Here is a 21,515-nt window from a genome sequence, read left to right on the forward strand (position 1 = left end):
TTTGATTGACCTTTATACATACAGGTGTTGCTATTTTAATCATTTGATTTCAGTCCCATATGCCAGTGTATAGACAGATTTACTTTGCAAATGTGAACAGTATATAAAGGCAGATTTATGGATCATTCCTCAATTCTCACTGGTAATTCTTGCACGCTGTGGTGTAACTATGGAAACTTACAAATTCCGATTCTATCCATTTCTACTATGTTATGTTGATATTACAAATATTTCTTAATTCATGTTTCCTAACAAAACTGTTGCAAACACGTGCTGTTGCTTTTATGGATATTTATTCAATGATGCTTCCTTACAAAGGTGTTATCACCACTGGCTCAATATGCAAAGGGTTTGTACTATCTGTGGACTGCCTACAGAGCCTGAGGTTTTCTAGTGCTTTCTGTATGTTGTTTAATTATTAGTTTGTGTAGTATTTTAATGTGAAATGCATGTAGACTCCTGTGACATGATGCTGTTGTCATTAGACCACCATTTAACATGTGTATAGTGTGAGGGGGCTCTGATCCCAGTGACAAACTCTAAGGATATTACAAGTTATGTTTATTTTACAAATGCTATATATGAAGGCATTGTTGTTACTTTTTATATATCACTTTAGAATTTGTCAGAGAAAGTGTTATACAGACCTTTGCATTGCATAGGAATGCATACTGTTAATGTTGACATATGTTATCCACAGAACAGACTGCATAAATGGGGTCAATAGGAATATAATCATGTGCATATCATTGTCTTTCAGATGGCCAACCATCCTAAGAGTGATAACAGGAGGCATGAAATCTGGACCGACCTCTCTGCAATATGATAAATGCAGCTGGAAGTAAAAACAGATCCTGTGATGCCTGTAGATGACGCTACTCAAATATAATCCTTCGTGCAGCCAACAGATTAAGACAATACCAGAGATCAAGGGATGCCACTGGTGGTGGACCACCATATACCCCTCGATGACATCACAATATTTCTGGCCTCACTGCATACAGCAAGAGGGAGTGATGCATACTTGGGGTGGATTGAAGCTGGAGTTCCAGGCTGAACATGTATGTTCTTCTTTTCATCTGGCTATAGAGGCAATCATTGCATACTGCTGAAGCATGCATGTTCATATATTGTTATTTTTGATTCACAGCAGCAGATTTGAGCCATGCAAACAGATCCACACAGGGTGAGGATGATGAATGTAAGTCTAATGACATGTATTCATACAAGTGAAGAGCAGGCAGAGCAGTCCAACCAACATGTGTAATGCTGCTTGTATTAATATTCACAGATCTGTCTACTTCAGGACAAAACCAGGGAATGACAGGTGAGTGTCTCCATACAGTTACTGTGATCACTACCTGTTATTGCCTCAGCCTTATTCCATGGCACTGCTGTTTACTGTCAAATTATTTTTCCTAACATCGTACTCTACAGCTACATCCAATGGGGTCCCAAGACATACAGACTCAAGTTCAGACAGACCAGGTATGTTACTGCAAAAGTTTATTAGCTTGAATCAATGTGTAGCACACATGGGATACATGACATTTATGTCAGTATTTTTCAACACAGGCCCATCTGGAGTACAGATGCAAAGTCCATCACATTAGTATCTGCAGCCCCTGTTACTATGTCGTACATGTGATGCTATCAGTAATGTTTTTGCTAGTACATAACTTTGCTGTCATAGGTTCATAGATTCATACTAAGCTAACTGCCCTTGCGAGCCATTTTAAGCCTAGCCAATTATCCCTTGTGAGACTCAAACCCTGCACCTTGTGTTTGTAAGGCAAACACCTTAACCATTAGGCCACCCTCCCACCTGGTTATCTTTTCTTTCCCATTTCAGGATCCACAATATAAACCCCTGTTAGCAGTCTACTGGTAACTACATTTCATACCTGTAATTACTGTTAATCATGTTATTGTCCTTCATTAATACTGTATCCTTCTTCCCATTCCTTGTTTAGTCTGCATCATCCTCATCAAGTGCACATAGGAGTGGTATCTGTATGTCAACCCTTCTGTATGGTTTAACTGTGTTGACATGGTTAATGGTGGCAGTGATGTGATTACTAATGCAGTTTTTTCCTTACAATAGTTGAAGCTCATCCCTCTTCAACAGCACCATCTTCCCATGTGGAGTTGTCAGGTGTGTGTTTTGTTTGTATTCCTCACATATGTCTGTATTTTGGCATTGTAATTTTATATACCATGTATGTAAATTCCATGAAACATACATACAGTACACCTCAAGTAAAGCCATTATTATTTGTAACATTGCAGTCAGATAGACATGTCATATGTCTTTGATGATCCACCATGTGATGTAAGCACATTGACCTGATCAGTGTCTAGTATCTTATAGCACATCAACTATCCATGCTGTCCATCAGGTCATCCAACAATCATAATGTGGTTTTAGACATGTCTCAGCCTGGTATTATGGCCCCTTGCACACAGGATCTTGATGTGTTAGAAGAGTCCATCCAAGATGTTGACAGTGATTTTGCTGTAGCTGTAGCCTCAGATGGGGAGGGAAATTTGTCTGGCAATTCATAGGATGGAGCATTTGATGCTGAACAAGATGAGGCCATAAAATGACAGACCCCAGCTGAGACTGCTGCTGATGGCATTTCCCCCACAACAGCCTGGACAGGGCATCGTGGTAGATGTAGGTGTGTATATGTTGTATATGGCCAGGTGTCAGAGGGTGTCTACCTCCTGCTACAGGAAAATTACCATTCCTAGCAAAGACATTGGTCAGATATCCAAACACAGTAGTCCCTCGGGTATCTATCCTTGCTGGAATGCAGTCCTCAGTCCACTTTACCTCCAAATGACAGCATCATGGACACTTCTCGGGTGTGTAGTCATGATGCTTGTTATGCTGCCATTTGCTGCACAAACAACCTGTCAATTCAGGGACGTCCAGCCTTTTCTGTTTATGTATCGGTCTCCTTCAGGAAGCACAGGTGCCTTGACAGGTGTGTGTGTGTGTGTGTGTGTGTGTGTGTGTGTGTGTGTGTGTGTGTGTGTGTGTGTGTGTGTGTGTGTGTGTGTAGGCTATTGCAATGAGTACATGGGGGAAGTTTGTGATACTGTAAAACTGGTGCATTACAGTTCTCCACTCCATGGGGCTGGATGGGAAGTGTATGTAGTCATCCACATTGCTGCTCATTGCTTCCAGGAATTTTGCAAGTGTACAGCTGGCAGCTGTTTGTGAAAATCCCAAAACATCCCCCATATGTCTCTGGAATGTCCCAGATGCAAGTACACCCAGGCTGAGACACACTTTGGTTTCGGGGGGGGGGGTTCCTCGCAGGGCCTGCACAGACACATGTGGGGGCACACATGTTACAGACAGTCTGTAACATTTGTCTGTCTAGATGGTATTTATTGATTATTTGCTTGTCTGACAACTGGTTTAGTTTTAGCCTTGCTCTGACTCCAGCTGGCTGCCTTCTAGGTCACACAGCCTCATTTATGACTTGTATCACTGCAGCCTGTTGCAGCTCTTTAACACCGGGTTGCATTTTTTATGTACTTTTTGTTCTTTAGCTGCAGAATTCGGCAAACCCCCTAGTATAAGCTTTAATCTCTTGGGGTCCATAAAGCATATATGAGGGTTACAGAAACAGAGTTGGTGTGGCAGTTTGTTGCATTTAAGTTTTTGTGCTTTAGAATCAGATGGGTGTGCCAGAATCCATAATTACCCTACACTAAATAGTTAAGTACTCCGCAGCAGGTGTGCTGAAGTCTTCCTTCACTGTGCTGTACTGTCCATAAATAGCTTCCACAAACTTTATGGAATCCATCTTATTTTGTATAAAAAAGTATAGATCACTTACCTTAAACAAATGCAGTGAAATCATCACGTTACTGTAAACAAGACTGAGATGCATGAGTCCATAACTGCACTACTCTATCAGAAACTGCTCTCTTTAATGGTTATAGGGAAATATTTTAGAGCATTTTACCTGAAAGAACTGCAGTGAAATCATTACATTACTGCAAACAAATGCAACAGATATGTTAATATAAACTGCATTATCTTTTCTTTATGTGAGTGACTCATATTTATAAGTGATGTTTATCCTGAAAATCAGTCAAAGAAACATGTACAGAACTTCAGAGGAACACTCTGCCCTTTGAAGTACTCATAAGCACCTCTCGTATGAGTTCATCTGAAGTATGCATAAACACTGCTCATACCCTTCTTCCCAGATTGGTACCCCCAATGGATGCATAAGCACTTCCATGAGCAAGTTTTACTTCAACATTTACTTATAATGTAAAACTGTTTTAAGTGTCTCTCCCTTTTTATCTGCTTTTATTATTTTAATTATGCGCTTATTTTTCTATATTATTTTGTTTCTCTCAAATCCCTCAGGAGTGGCCCAGGCAAGTACCTCCCAGGTTAGGGAGTGCTCACCCTGCCCATCTGGGGATTTCATCAAAGGGTCGGGGAGGTAGCACCAGTCCTGTAGGCTCCCCAGCATGTGGCAGCCTGGAAAGCCTCACTGAAAGTGGGCTTTGGGACTTAGAAGAGGCTGTTCTGGAGCAGGTAGTGGATACATGGATTCAGCCTGTCAAGACCTCTCTTCAGTGTGTTGAAGACACACACTCCCATTTGCTGCCAACAGCTGCACCAACATGGACCCCTACCTCCTCAACATTAGGGTCTACCATTGCACCACCAAATGGCCGTTAAGTCAATGAGGCTCTGTAGACTGGGGACCCCTATATTATCTCTTCCTTAGCCCTACTTCCCTTATCTCTGTCCATTACCCTCTAACTATTGCCCAACCACACTCTATAAAAACACTTAAAAATACGAGTCTACCCCCTGACAAAAACATAATGCCCCCCACCTCATCCAGCACAAACCTTTTTGATGTTTTCCTTGTGTGATCCCCCTTTGTCTCCCCTTTTTCAATCTTTCCTATCTTCCCCCCTTTCTATTCTTTTATAAAACACTGAGGGTGTCCACATAAGGATACCCCTACATAAAACATTATAAACCCCTTTATTTGTAAAGGATTTCAATTATAAATGATGTGTAGTACACTACCTGCCTTATACCTTCCAAGTGAGACTGCACTTAGCCATGCTCGCTGACGGTACAGGAAAACAAAGGAAGTAATACAAAACCTCAGGCTTTTACATAACAAATCACAAGTTCCTAATGATGAATTTTACATATTTTACACTTTTTCCATAAATGGGTGTTTTTTTAAAAAGAGCATCACATATGCTCATTCATCTCAAATGACCTACAATGACCTTATTTACATATCTGTCTAGCAGCACTACTCATAGATAGCCCCTAGGCATGTGCAAAGGCCCAGACTATGAATACTTGCCTGCATTTCAATGAGAGCAGGACAGCAGAAAAGATAAAATGCAGTGTGCTACATTCCTATATATCACAAGTGTGGAATCTACAAAGGGACTTAACATCCATAGGATCAAAGATAAGAAAGACATGTTGGTACTTATGATACAGAAATTTCAGGAACACTTTTCACCAAAGAAAAATATTTTATTTGTAACACATTTATTTATTTAGTTAGTTTGTACAAAGAATCAAGAGGCTTAAGAAACTATACATGCTTATGTGACTGACTTATAAAAAGAGCAAATGACTATGAGTTTGGTGAATTACATGATTTGCTAATATTAGAATTGTTTATAGCATAAAATTAACTTGTGAAATTAGAAATGGTACAGATAAAACACTGGAGATGTGCAGAGTGAGATAAAATTACAAACATATAGTTGACAGTATAGTTGAAAGAACTTGCTGAGAAAATGGAAATCTATGCAATTAAAGCTATTGCTGATAGTGATGTGGAAATTTAGTAGAGAACCGAAGCATTAAATAACCATAAAACTTTAGCTACAAGAAACCAGGAGGAATCCTATACAGCAGTTAGATGCAGCTGTACCACTAGAAATATAGCACTGTGTACTAGCCTACAAGGTGTGGTTACAGGTATGAGAAACAAACTTGAAAACATTTAATCAAGCTTGCAGGTTAAGTGCCTGTTAAGAATCAACCTGAAAAGGTTTATAAAGAGAAGAAATAATTTTGTGAGATTTGAATGATATCAAGTCTCAAGATGAAAAAAAGATGAAATATTTGTAGGTATGGTAGGTATGGTATAAATGCATAAACAGAGTGCAGTACAGTGCGTGAGGGTCTGAATAAAATGAATAGGCTCCTTCCAGAGAAGCTGCAGCAAGAATATATATATATATATATATATATACATATATATATATATATATATATATATGTGTGTATGTGTGTGTGTGTGTGTGTGTGTGCGTGTGTGTGCGCGCGCATGTGTGTATAAATATGCTGCAAAAAGGAACACCTTAAATAATGTAACAACTGTGAAAAATCAGAAGTATTTATTTTGTAGTAAAATGCAAAAAAAATGAAAAATGTAAAGAAAACTGCTCCGAAACTGTATTTTTTCCATGCAAGACAGTCTTGTATACATAGACACACACACACACACACACACACGCACACACACACACACGCACACACACAGTGGCATACACATGCAAACACAAACTCAGACAACACGTATATACACACACAGACACACACACACAGATGCATGCACACACGCATACACACACATATACACCTACAAAAAAACACACACACACACATATACATTAAGAGACCTTTCTGATCCTTATCAACCACTTCCTGTCAATGCATTACCACTATGGCTGAGAAACTTCCAGAAGTCCCATTATTTAAAATCTGAATTCTGGTTGACAAAGAAGGAAAGAGAATCCTCTTGATCTGATGCAGAAGTTGGAGGTTTGGTTAAAGAATTGCACCTACATTATATCTTCCAGTGTTATCTCATCTGAGTAAACTCCCATGGAATTCAGGTGAAGTGACTCTCTTTTTAAAGACCGAACAAAATAGCTAATTGTTTGACTCGGGTCCTGTTCTTGCTGCCTTTTAAGTAGTGTGTTTATGGTTTACACACACACATATATATATATATATATATATATATATATATATATATATATATATATATATATATTTATACACATACACACACACACACACACACACACACACACACACACACACACACACACACACACACACACACACACACACACACAAATAACTTTTCTATGACATACTACTCAAAGTATGTCACAGAAATATTCCAAAATTCAATATTTCCAAATAACAAATGATGTACTGAACATATTTATGCATCATAAAATTATATAAAGAAGAAATGAATGCATGGGGAACCGTTACATTCCCAAAATACATAACTTCTAAAATGATAAATATAATATATCTTATCTTATGTCAAAGATAAAATACCAATAAAGCAGTTCAATAAGTATCCACATCATACAAAGACATTGTTTCTTAAAAAGAGAGACAGACTGGAAATAAGCATACTTAAACTTGAATATAATCATTTGGAAAACACTATTACACAGTATTATTCAGTGCAGTAAACATCGCGCATAAAGTTATTTAAATGAACCAGAGATTAATCTGTAGACAAGTATTAAAGGCTCCCAAAACTTAATATAATATGTTTAGAAGAAAAGCATTTAATATTTCTGTTTATATTACATTTGTTTTAAATTCCATCACAATAACGATCCCTATATTTTATTATCTCATTTCCTTTTCTCTTTAGTCTTTTATCATATAATGTTGTTAAATATATAAAAAAGGGATAAGGATCTATTATAGCAATATATTCTTCACAATATCTAGTAAAATAAGAAAATATCTGCATCTAAAATGCAGGATGTTTTAACAGTAAATATCATGAGGTGTTAAACTACTGTGGAGGAGAAAAAGGTATTTATCTATCATTCTAAAAATCTTTGGCAATGTAGTGTGAAGCTCTAATCAGTGACATTTTAAAACATATAAACAGAGACATATAATTTATATATAAATACATAGACCAAGGACATGGTGTATGTTTATGAGTGTGTCTGATCCATCTCCAAAATAATGTGCTTTTATATCCTTTAACTATCTTCCAGCCCTCTTGTATGCCATTCTCACTATTAATAATTATTACAGTGCTAAAAGTATCTTTAAACTCGGCACGTAAAAAATCTACTGCCAATCATTAGCGGACCGGAGTTCTGTTGTGGTGACCCTTAACCAGGAAAAGCCAAAAGACACAAACAAACAAACAATGCTAAAAGTATCTTCCACACTATCATAACAGTGAAAAAATAATCACTACATACTTACTTTATTTATTTACACTAAGAAAGAATCATTAGAAAGACAGTAATAAAACAAAACATTTTAAATCAATGCTAACTCATGAATGATTCTTACCTTGCTAAGCATCAAATAAGTAATAAGGTATTATTCAACCGCAGAGTTTGGTTTAGAGGTCTGGAAGAGCGAATTATCAAAGTCCTTAATCTTAGACATATGAGATCACTATTAAAATGACATCAAGCTAAAAATGAATAATTACACTAAGATATTCTTATAAGTATCTATGAGAAATAAAGGTCCTTTAACTAAGAACTTTTACAAATGTAACACAAACCTTCAAAGATAATGACAAACAGCCAAGGCATGTACAGTACATATACTATAAAATTTGCAATAAATGATGCAGTCTAAAGCTATTATTTACTTAAATGTACTTATAAAGCACCACATTTCACATTTAGATGTAAAAGGTGATGCAAATCATTGAGATATATTAAGTATTAAACTTAGAAGCTTAAACTGAAAATCTCAATTACTGAGCACAGGATATAAAATAAATGTTTTGCTTAAAAATATGGATACATATATACAGAAATGCAAAGACACCATTTAATAAAATCATTAGATACAATCAAATCATTAAAATATAAAAATAACGCTTCATTTTACTTGCTTGGTATTCTTTACTGCTCATTTGAATGTTCTGTTTAATTACTTCCGGTCTCTGAAGAAGGCAAAGGTCAAGAAGCATTTCCATCTGCAGGGAACAGTCCAAAATGAAACTGAGCCACTGCTGTGAGTAAAACAAGTTTCAGGTAGTTTAAAACTACATTCTATTAAGTGAGCAGTATTTAAAGTGGGAAAATAATATAAAAAGAAGTTGTTTTTCTTGTGAGAAGGCTAGTGATGGCATCGGGCAAGCTGTGATTTAAAAAAAAGGCTGTTTATGGGGTTTTAAAGTAAACAAACTTGTAGTCAGCTATTCAATGCACTTCTACAGTCACTGTTTTCATTTAACACTCTAAATCATTATAAAGCCCTTTTACTAAGTAAAATAATTAGAAATAAATGTTCATAGGTTCATAGGTAGGTACTAGGCTATTGGCCCTAGAGCCTATCTATATAAGCCTAGCCAAACGGTACCCTGGCTTTTGCCACCCAAGAAAATTATTTTTCTGTGCCCCTGTCAAGCAGAGCCACAGAAGTGATCCTCGGGGTGAACTTCCTATCTCCCATCCAATCATCAAGCTTTTTCTTCAAAAGTGCTAATGAGGAGCTTTGTTCGATATAGATAGGTAGTTTGTTCCAGAGTATGGGAAGTCTCTGGGACAGAAACCTATCCATCCAGCATGTTCTGTTTATTGTGGTGACAAGGTTTAGGTCCCTAGAGCGTGTAGCTCAAAGGGATTGGGATTTCTTTATGTGGAGCATATCCAACAGCTCTGGGTTTGACATAGATTTGTATGTTAGGCAGAGATCGCCTCTGAGTAGGCAATATGCGACAGAGTAAAGCTGGAGTTTGAGACTGTCTGCGTAGGGCATCTGTTTGAGGCTGGTAATCCTCTCTGTGAGGTATTTCTGTAGCCTTTCCAGTTGATGTTGATGTCGTGTGAGGTACATACCAAAAGGGGCATTGTACTCTATAATGGGTCTAATGAGTGATGAATAGAGGGGAACAATGACCTCTTTTTTCCTAGATAAGAAACCTTTTGTGATGAGGTGTGCCATGTAGAAGGATTTCCTGACTACTGTGGTGATGTGATTATCAAGGGAGAGACTACTGTCCACCTGTGTCCCAAGGTGTCTTATCACACTTTCGGTGTTAAGTATACTACCGCCTATGTTGTAGTTCATGGGTACAGAGTTTTTAACAAAAGGGATGACAATGCACTTTTTGGCATTGTGCTTGAGGCCATGGCTTTGACACCAGGCATCTGTCTTAGTGAGGCCCTTTTGTAGGATGTCCACATCGTTAGGAGATATGTTTATGGCTCCTAGTTTGCAGTCATCTGCGAACTTTGTTAGCCAAAGACCTTCTGTGTTAGCCTGTACTTCAGAGAAGTAGATACCAAACAGGAGAGACCTAAGACTGAACCCTGTGGTACTCCACTTGTCACTGGTCTGAAGATGGATTTATATGATACGAAAGAGGGGTACATTGAGTGAGTGTGATTATTTGACGGTTCCCTCACTATATCGCGACATTCTCTTTATTTTCTTTATTTCTTCCTTGACATATGAAGTGATGCTATATTCTGGAAGTGTCAGCAGGCCTGAGAGATGATGCTGTGTTCCAGAACAGTTTAGTGATTTCAGCAAAGTCATTACATTTGAATACAAAATATGTCTTGTAAGTGTATGTGTGCTGGGATATTCCAGTAAAGTACTAAAACTTGCAAAGTCATTGGAATATTCCAGTGTAACACTTAAAAATTGCAAAATAATTGTATTTGGCAGGAATTGCTGTTCCTTCTGGGGTGGATGGCCAACACCATAGAATGATCTTGCAAGATCCAGCCTATACTGGAAAAGTACTGATTCTCATAACTTGGTTATATATAGCTGGGGCTCCCTGCACTCAGGCTGAAGCCTCACCTGTGGAGTGGATGCACTGCCCAGGACTGCTTTCCTGATGAAGTCTCCTGCCTGACTGCAATGGGGCTTCCCAGTCAAGACTGAAGACAGGATGAAGCTTTCTCTATCGGTGATGTATACGTTTTTCTTTAAATGTATTGTCTAATTTCATATTTTAGTTAAATAGAGTTTACTTAGTTTTCTGTTTTAGTGTGATTTACTGTTCAGTTACATAGAGTTTATTTAGTTTTCTGTTTAGTGGCAAAAATAGTTTGTTACTAAATAATTTCTTTAGTGTAAAATGAATTATTTCGAATCCTGCTCATTAGGCAATACAATTTAGAGTCTGCTACTTTCACAGTGTGGGTTCTGTCAGTGAGCCAGTTGGCAACCCATCTTGTGACATAGGGATTTATACCGAGTTTAGTGAGTTTGTCTATTATGCAGCATAATACTCAGAATGGCAGCCAGTATTTACTGTTACAGTTTAACTGATGTTTCACTACCAGAAAAACAATAACACTCACTAGAAGCTATCCTGAAAATCATACTAGTCATATCATTTTAAAAATTATTAAAAAAAATAAAATAAGATATATTAATATACAGACCTAAACTATATATTTATTACAATCTTACCCTACTCTGTTAAACTGTCACGCCCTTCATTAGAAAGACATAAAAATGTAATGGAACCAGCAAAAAGCTGCTACTAATAAGAAAGTCAGATTTTAACATTATTATGGATGATATTTTCATGAAGATGTTAAAAGAATATCTAAAGGAATAAAAAAGTAAAACAGACTAGCAATATATACCATCACTTTTCCCTGAGTTTTTTACTATTTTTTTCTTTTGATCGCCATCCATTTCTGGTTGCTTGTCTCTTCAAATTAATCAGAGACGAGTCCATCTCTAAAGTTTTGTCTAAAAGTTTTTCTTCTGTGTAAACTCCAAAGCATCTTTAAGTGTATTGAAAGGTTTTTGTCCATCACATAAAAAAATGTTGATTCTAGCTGTAAATATAAGTTGAGATTTAATGTTCAGTTTCTTTAAACATTTTATGTATAGACCACAAGCCTTTCTGTTAGTCATAACAAAAGTATAGTCATTAGTAAATCTAATAGTATTTTATTTGTTTTTATTGGAGAATTTCCCATGCAGTCTTCAACATCAAGTCCTTATCCTGACTGGAAAGGAATTTAACAATTACTGAGCTAGGAGAGAGTGAATCATTTTTCAAGGAAGAATTTGAAAGAGATCTATCAGGTCTCTCAATACCCAAAGAAATAGCTTCAAGTAAGTTTAGAGATTTAGGTAACCATTTATTCAGAAATTGTATCATATTATCTCTCCTTCTTCTTTCTCTGGAATTCCATGTATCCTGGTGTTATTCCTTCTAGATCTACTCTCCAAGTCCTCTATTTTCTCCAGAAGCAAAGTATTCTGTTTTAGGACAAATTCTATATGGTTTTCATTTTCTGACATTCTTCCATCCAAGTCATTTACTGCTTCCTCTATTATTGAAATATGCATTGATTTATAACTTCATTTAACAAAGCCATTTGTTTCTTACATTCTTCCTTTATATTGCCAATTTAAATTTCAGGTTTATCCATTTTAAAAGAAAGATCCTGGATGCTACTTAAAATAGACTGTATTTCCTTCTTAAGTTTTCCTGAGAATTAACTTTACAGTGGCTCATTTTACCAAAATACTTAAACATCTGACAGGAAAATAATACAGAAAAATCACAAAACTTGATTTTTCTTTCAAAAACTATTGTAAATGTGTTTAAATATTTACATTTTAGTAATATAAGTGTTTATTAAGTTTATAATATAAAATCTTGTCAGAATAACTGAATAGAAGCACAGCAACCATTTTGTGCTGATAACTGTTCACCATCTTGGCCATGCCCCCAATAGTGTACTTTTTTCAAGTGTTCTTTAAACACATTTTAATTGATGATGTAATAATCAGGTAAATCCACAAAGCAGAAAAGATATAGAGAGCAACTTAGTGGGTGCAGTTGTTAAGTTGAAAGAAATACATCAAATCCTAAAAAGAAAGAAAGAATATTGAATAGATCTTTTAAATTGGGGAAAAACACAAACTGTTTTTTTTTCTAGCTTAATGTTTTGTAATACTTAATTCAATATATATGAAAGAGAAATGGCTATACACTTGGTTCTTGTCTGCTGGAATTAGACTCTCAGTCTTCAGACATGCCAGATTACACTAGTTATTCTTTTAATCTTTTCTGAAAAAAGAAGTCAATAACAGGTTATACCTGGATTCAAATTTATTTTCCAAAGAATCCAGTGAGATTCCAGCTGCTATGAGTTGATGACTGGCTTTACAATCAACAGGGATACTAGAAACTATTCTGACTACACATATGCCAGTAAGTAGGTAGGTAGGAAGAGAATTGCTGTTATGTCTTAGGAAGTAAATTCTTTGTGTATATTAAATTGAATGCCTTTATTTATTGGAGATTATTTTCTAATAGTTTCACATTACATGTCCCATCCCTTTATTGAGGACTGCCTGCATATGGCAACCTGACAGTATAAAATTTTGAAATATTTACTTGTTGCATATAAATTAAATAAGAAGTTATTCTTGGAAACAACTTTTTGTTACCCATAGGAAAAAAAAAGATATTAGTAGTACTTCATTCTGAGCCCTTAAAATGCAGATCCATTATGAAATAATATCTCAACCTAGTATAGCCATACTCTAATTCATGTTAATAATTCTCATAAGTGATGAGGTTTCCATGGATGAGTATGAAATTCGCAGTTTTGATAAGTCGCAGTTCAGAGTTCACGGAAGTTGTTTCGATGATGTGCCTGTCAACATTATGAAGGTAAACCATATATATATATATATATATATATATATATATATATATATATATATATATATATACACATACATATATATATATACATACATACATACACACATTGGTCTACTTTTTTTTATCGAAATTTCACAGTCTTGAAAAAAAGTAAAACCCCACTTCCGCAAATGTTAACTACATTGAAAGTGCACTTTTGCGAAAATCGATTCACCAAATCAAAAAAAAAATAAAAAAGCAACTTAAAACACTGTTTGCAGGAGGGCAAGACACCTGCACCCCCACATGTGGAGGGCTGCATCCCCCACACCCCCTTACTTAAATATACTAACTCTGAGATCAAACTACAGTGGGGAAAAGGATATATTTCCTTATCCCCACTGTAACATACTTCGGCAAATCATCTTTCATAAAAGTGCACTTCCAATGTAGTGCACTTTCGTTTAAGTGGGTTAGACCTTCTGTTTCTCGATAAAGTATGTTTTCAACAAACAGAAGGAGACTCATACACACACACACACACACACACACACACACACACATATATATATATATATATGTGTGTGTGTGTGTGTGTGTGTGTGTGTGTGTGTGTGTGTGTGTGTATGAGTCTCCTTCTGTTTGTTGAAAACACACTTTATCGAGAAACAGAAGGTCTAACCCACTTAAGCGAAAGTGCACTACATTAGAAGTGCACTTTTATGAAAGATGATTTGCCGAAGTATGTTACAGTGGGGATAAGGAAATAAAAACCCATTTAAGTTCCTCATGATTATGTATATATACTGCACTTTGCTGATGTGCATATTATATATAAGGTCTTGACTACCTCTCTTGTTCTTGATACCACAATACAGTATTAGTCTGGTCTGACTTGCAGCTCATCAGCCTTGGGTTAACAACATGCTTTATTGTCTTCACAGGACGAATCAAATGCTAAAATTCAACTGGTGCCATTCTCTCTTCCTTGGAGGACAAACTTAGATTGTATAGGCATTGCCAATGAAAGAAACTCCAGAGACACACCACGACAAACGGAGCCGACCTGATGAAAACCTTTTTATTCACACAAAAAGCACAGAACAATGGCCAGTAAGTGCTTTCACATTTCCCTGAAAACTTTCAGACTTAAAAAGTACTCCTTCTTCTTCTTCTTTCAGCTTTTCCCAGTTAGGGGTCACCACAGTGGATCACCTGTCTGCTCATGATTGGCAGTGGAGTTTTTTAAGGTGTCGAGTTGCCAGCCTGGTGCCCAACCTTACTCCTTCTATAGTACATCAATATAAAGGCAGGTTTAACCAGCTTGCACCAATTAAAATCAACCCATTACATTGTTAATTAATGCAGTAATCAAGAATCAGTTAAATCATCACTGCTTAGTAATGCTTACAATACTGAAGAATGTAGTGTGTCATCACATAATGCATACAGAAAGCATATGCAAATGTGTGCATGCAATAAAAACAAACATATACATATATACATACACTAATAAAATGTGCATAGAAAATATATATAACACGATACAACCATTGACATGTAAAATATGGGCATTCATATAAATGTCCTACATCTAAAAACATGTTTATTCTAGCCATTTAATATTCATAATGTCAGTAAAATTTCGTTACCATAAAAATCTGCTATTCCATAAAAACTTCATACTCGTGTATATATTAAAAACATGTATTCATACTTGTGTACCAAGGTAATAAATAGGGGTCTGCCAATTAAAAGTGACTAGTGAGTAAGGGGTCTATCTTTAAGGAAGGGTTTCAGTGAAACTGTATCATTTAGGCTGTAACCTATCTGCTTGTAACCTCAGGATCCATCTAGCTTCCTGCTTCTGAGTATGGTTCCTGACATCACCTAACCTCGCTGTTTTGTATATTAATTCCATCACCGTAAACTGAAACTTGTGTGTTGTATCTGTATGCATTACATGTCTTGCAAGAACATTACTCATCTTCTCTACTGATGGCATATATGTGCTCCCTCACAAGCTCTCTGTGTTCTGTTGGTTTTGCCAACATAGAAGCAACTGCATTTCTAACATACAGCTAGATACACAAGATCCCTTGTCTTACAGTCTGCATATATCTTAAAAGAAAATACATTACCTGTATCAGGGTGAACAAATTCCTTGCTCCCAGACATGAAACTGCAATGTTTGCATGACCTACATGGAAACGTCCCTACTCTGACAGATCTGGTCCTATCCCTTCCAGTCTTCTCATAGCACAATATCCTTTTCAATGACTGAGTATTCCTGTATGTAAGATTCGGTGTATTCTCTGCTGCTTCTCTGACTTTACTGTCCAAAGTGATTATGTGCCAATTATTGTGAATGATCTCCTTAATTTTTCTGCTATAGTTTGTGTAGGGTATCACTATCCTATTGATATTACCAGTATCTCTGGTTCCATTAGTCTCTCTCTATTCCTCTTAATGTATGGTTTACCTGTGGTGTCCCTTCTGGTCACAATCTCATCATGAATATCATCAGTTTCATAGCTATGGTACCCTCTCTCCTTATATTCATTCTCTAAACTGCCTAACCTGAGCTGAAACACACAGTCTTCACTGGTGAGCCTGGAGGCCCTTAGGGCCTGACCTTTAACTATATTTCGGTAGATGTGTAGAGGGTGCATGCTTGTGCGATGTAACAATGATTTCTTCCTACAAGTCTTCCTGAACATCTCTGTCTTTATCCCTTCATCTTGTTTACATACTAACACATCTAGAAATTCTATCTCTTTCTTGGACCAATTCCCTGTAGAAGACAGAAAAGTGGTAGTGCCATTTATATACTCTATGAAACTTTTTAAACTATCCTCATCACCCCTCCAAACCAAAAAACATCATTTACAAAGTGTTTATAGTATTTGATCTGAGTTGTATACTGTGTATTCTGCATCACATAGGTATCCTCTCAATACGCCGTTAACAAATTGGCATAAGAATTGGCGCACTGAGTAACAGGTGTTGAATATATGAGGTTGTTCCTGATAGAGAAAAGTATGCCAAGAGATTTGATCATTAGATGTGCAATGCTCATGGATGTTATCTTGAAAAACAATGTCTTTATATATGATGACAACTATTTTCCACATTTGAAAGGTGTAGCGATGGGGACTCCGTGCTCCAATTCTTATGCCAATTTGGTAATGGCATTTTGGGAGGATACCTATGCGATGCAGAATACACAGTATACAACTCAGATCAAATACTATAAACACTTTGTAGATGATGTTTTTTGTTTGGAGGGGTGATGAGGATAGTTTAAAAAGTTTCATAGAGTATATAAATGGCATCACCACTTTTCTGTCTTTTACAGGGAATTGGTCCAAGAAAGAGATAGAATTTCTAGATGTGTTAAGTATGTAAACAAGATGAAGGGATAAAGACAGAGATGTTCAGGAAGACTTGTAGGAAGAATGCATTGTTACATCGCACAGGCATTCTCCCTCCACACATCTACTGAAATATAGTTAAAGGTCAGGCCCTAGAAGGGACACCACAGGTAAACCATACATTAAGAGGAATAGAGAGAGACTAATGGAACCAGAGATACTGGTAATATCAATAGGATAGTGATACCCTACACAAACAATAGTAGAAATATTAAGGAGATCATTCATAATAATTGGCATATACTCACTTTGGACAGTAAAGTCAGAGAAGCAGCAGGGGAATACACCGAATCTTACATACAGGAATACTCAGTCATTGAAAAGGATATTGTGCTATGAAAAGACTGGAAGGGATAGGACCAGATTTGTCAGAGTAGGGACATTTCCATGTAGGTCATGCAAACATTGCAGTTTCATGTCTGGGAGCAAGGAATTTGTTCACCCTATCACAGATCATGTATTTTCTTTTAAGATATATGCAGACTGTAAGACAAGGGATCTCGTGTATCTAGCTGTATGTCAGAAATGCAGTGGCTTTTATGTTGGCAAACCCAATAGAACACTGTGAGAGCATGTGAGGGAACACATTTATGCTATCAGTAGAGAAGATGAGAGTAAAGTTCTTGCAAGACATGTAATGCATACAGCTACAACACACAAGTTTCGGTTTATGATGATGGAATTAATATACAAAACAGCGAGGTTAGGCGATGTCAGGAACCATACTGAGACGCAGGATGCTAGATGGATCCTGAGACTAAAAGCAGATAGGTTACATGGCCTAAATGATAGAGTTTCACTGAAACCCTTCCTTAAAGATAGATCCCTTACTCACTAGTCACTTTTAATGGGCAGACCCCTATTTATTACCTTGGTACACAAGTATGAATACATGTTTTTATATATACACGAGTATGAAGTTTTTATGGAATAGTAGTTTTTATATGGAATAGCAGATTTTTATGGCAATGAAATTTTACTGACATTATGAATGTTAAATGGCTAGAATAAACATGTTTTAGATGTAGGACATTTATATGAATGCCCATATTTTATATGTCAATGATTGTATCTTGTTATATATATTTTCTATGCACATTTTATTAGTTAGTGTATGTATATATATATATATATATATATATATATATATATATATATATATATATATATATATATATATATATATATATATATATATGCTTTTATTGCATCCACACATTTGTATATGCCTTCTATATGCATTGTTATGTGATGACACACTACATTCTTCAGTATTGTAAGCATTACTAGGCAGAGATGATTTAATTGATTCTTGATTACTGCATTAAGTAACAATGTAATGAGATGATTTTGATTGGTGCAAGCTGGTTAAACCTGCCTTTATATTGATGTACTATGGAAGGAGTACTTTTTAAGTGTGAAGAAGCATTCAGAGAAACGTGAAAGCGCTTACTGGCCATTGTTCTGTGCTTTTTGTGTGAATAAAAAGGTTTTCATCAGGTAGGCTCCATTTGTCGTGGTGTGCCTCTGGAGTTTTTTTCATTGGATTTGCTCTTTTGCTTATCAGGGGCACTTTATCCAGAGCTGTGTTCTGTTTGCCTTGTATAGGCATTGCATTCTTCACCAGTCAGTGGACACCAATAAGAAAGCAGTCTTCCTGGTTAGAGAAAACTATTTATCACTTGTATCCAACTGGGAGCATTCCTTGGTGTGGCTAGCAAGCTAAATAACCAAGGCTATATATCAGTAACATTGATCTTGGTCTGAGTTTGTCTGTCTCATTATTACAAGTTTGTTTCCTTGTCTGCATGTACATATTATACACCCTGCAGCTGTGACCTCTATCATACCTGGTTTGTTATATCCTTTCTGAAGATCTGCAATACACTTTTGTAAAGGTTTATCTGGTGCTCTTTGGAATCATTTTGCTGGTTTTGCATTTGAGATGCTCAGCAAGTATCCAGTTGTGAATGCATTTCAAGTCTGAAGTAAATTTACTGAGGGCAGAAGGAAGAAGAGGTTTAGCTGCATACCACCAGCATAAAAATGAAAAATGTAAACCCTGTTTCAAATAATGTCATCAAGTTGGGAATGCATATGGTAAAGAACAATGGACCTAAGATAGAACCTTGCAGCATGCCACATGTCAAATGGGATGCAGAAGAGAAGTTAATTCCTGACACAACCCATTGAGAATGGCCAGTGAAATAAGGGGCAAACCACTGATGCACAACACTCAAGATGCTCATTAATTTGACCTAAAACTGAACTGGACTGGAACACAGATTTTAAACAATTGTATTAATGGAAATTGTGTTTACTTTATAATACCTACTGTATATAATTATACTGAAATACATGTTAACCTGATGTGTTCAATACTAATTATTATATACATGGAGCTTTTCTCCCAGGGCCTTCGCTGAAAAAGCCCAGTCAGAGACTCCTAGTAAACAAATGTAAAATAAATAAATAATAGATTTCATTACAATGCAAATAAGACTACAGCTATAGATCACCTTGTCAAGGACCTCATTTACAAAAGCCAGATTGGCTGTAGGTCTGTAGTTGTCCCCGGTATTATCATCTACCTTAGCCTTCTAGAGAACCGATGTAACCAAGACCTCTTTTAAGTTCACAGGGGGAAACTCCAGTCTCAAGAAAATGGATGGCAAACAATAAGAGCTCTGATCCAAATATCCAAACAAGGTTATCATTGTCAAGTGGTACTGGTATCCAGTCAACAGATGGTTTAGTGCATACTAAAGATGAGTGTAATGAAATCATTGTAAATAAGTACTTCAAACAGGAACTTGCAGCAACATTAGTCACCCTTTTCAACCAAAACCTGAGTACCAGCTTCATCCCAACCAAGTGAAGGACAGCCACTGACATCCCATTGCACAAAGGTAGAGCTTCCACCGATCCAGGAAATTATAGACCCATCAGTCTAACTAGCCTGATCTTCAAGGCCATGGAATGGATTATCAGGGACCTCATTAACAAGGACATTGGCAACCTCCAAACACTCAACCCCACACAGTTTGGTTTCATCAAGTGGAGGTCATGCCTGTTAAATGTAGTTGACTTCTTTGAGGCAGTTACCAAAGCAATGGATGAGTGGAAGACTGTGCATACTGCCTACCTTGATGTGGCCAAAGCCTTTGATACTATTCTTCACTCAGATATAACAGATAAACTCTCTCAACTAGGCATCAATCCATATGTTACCAGATGGGTAGCAAACCAATTCACAGATAGAACCCACCTAGTCAAAATAAGGGGAAGGTACCTCAAGCAGTAGACCCGTAACAAGTGGTGTATCCTGGGATTGGTCTTAGGGTCTCTGTTGCTTGGGATATACTTTTCTGAGGTGCAGACCAAAATCAGTGGGCTATGGCTGAACAAGTTTGCAGATGATTGCAAGCTGGACACTGTCATAAATTCCCCTAGTGATGTGGACATCCTCCAAAAGGGTCTCACCCAAAGAAATGACTGGTGCTGGAAACATAGCCTCAAACTGAATTCCAAAAAAATGCATGATCATCCCCTTTGGGGAGAGTGACATCCTCACAAATTATCACATTAATACCAAGGTCCTAAGCATTCAATCAGTTGTGAAAGGATTTGGGCACCCAGGTTGATAGCAAACTGATGTTTGACCACCATATTGCCTCCATTGTATGGAAAGCTTTCTACATGGCCCACCTCATTAGTAAGGGTATCTCATCCAAGGACAAGGAGGTCATAACACCCCTGTATTCTTCCCTTATAAGACCCATTACTGAGTACAATCCCCCTTTTCTCATGTACCTCAGAAAGCACATGCAGCAGCTGGAGAGACCACAAGAGAATCCAGGGCCTCAAACATCTACCCTACACAGATGGGCGAAAAGCCCTGTCCCTCTACTCAGTCTCATACAGGCTTTTCAGAGGTGACCTCTGTCTGGCACACAAAGGAATCTCAGACCCTGCCTTGATGGGACTGCTGCATATCCACAAGTCAAGGTCCACTCAAGTAACCTGCACGTGCAACCTCAACCTGGTCTGTAACATCAAGAGGATTTGTTGGTAGGACAGGTTTGTGTCCCAGAGACTCCTCATTCTGTGGAAAAAACTCCCCCTCCACATCAAGCAGAGTACATCATTAATTTTTTAAGCACAACATAGATAACTGGATGGGGAGCAGAAAATACACCCCTGGAATTTCACCTGTGTTCCTGTTGGGAAGGGGCATCGGGTGCTGACTTGTTGGAACGTGGGTTAAATTCTTGGCTAGGCTTGTAAGATCCTCAGGGCCAATAACCTAGTAACTTTTCATGATCCAATGATCCTATGAACAGGTGATGTTAGTGATGTTTTCTGTGGCAAGAGGTGGTGGAGAAGGTAATAATCCTGC

This window comes from Protopterus annectens, chromosome 1.part0 (assembly GCF_019279795.1).
Source record: "Protopterus annectens isolate FY-2018-M chromosome 1.part0, PAN1.0, whole genome shotgun sequence".
NCBI lineage: Eukaryota > Metazoa > Chordata > Ceratodontiformes > Protopteridae > Protopterus > Protopterus annectens.